We start from the raw sequence: 425 nt of genomic DNA on the forward strand, positions 1-425 counted from the left end.
AAATTGAAAAAAGACATCATGAATTTTGTGCAACCCACTGATGAAAATCTCTATGAAGCTTGGGAGCGCTTCAAGAAGCTCTTGAGGAAATGTCCTCAACACAATCTCACCCAAGCTGAATTGGTTGCAACATTTTATGATGGTCTACAATACTCTTGGAGGTTTGGCCTAGATGCGGCTTCAAATGGCGAGTTCGATGCTCTTCCCCCACAAGCGGGGTATGACTTAATAGAAAAGATGGCAGCGAGAGCCATGAACTCTGAAAATGATCGCCAAACCCGAAGGAGCAAGCTTGAAGTGGAAGCTTACGACAAGCTCTTGGCCTCCAACAAGCAACTCTCCGAACGAATTGCAGAGATTCAAAATCACATAAAGGCGACCAATTTGGTCGGTGCTACAGCAGCCAAAGTGGAGTGTGTGGCTAT

General features: G+C 45.4%; 1 non-coding gene across 1 annotated transcript; it reads right to left on the minus strand.

Moving 5' to 3' along the window:
* On the minus strand, positions 1–107 carry LOC130716443 (small nucleolar RNA R71). Its single transcript, XR_009012055.1, has one exon. It is a non-coding gene; the product is annotated as a small nucleolar RNA R71 (small nucleolar RNA).
* Between the last annotated feature and the right edge of the window lie 318 nt (positions 108–425).

This window comes from Lotus japonicus, chromosome 4 (assembly GCF_012489685.1).
Source record: "Lotus japonicus ecotype B-129 chromosome 4, LjGifu_v1.2".
Classification (NCBI taxonomy): domain Eukaryota; kingdom Viridiplantae; phylum Streptophyta; class Magnoliopsida; order Fabales; family Fabaceae; genus Lotus; species Lotus japonicus.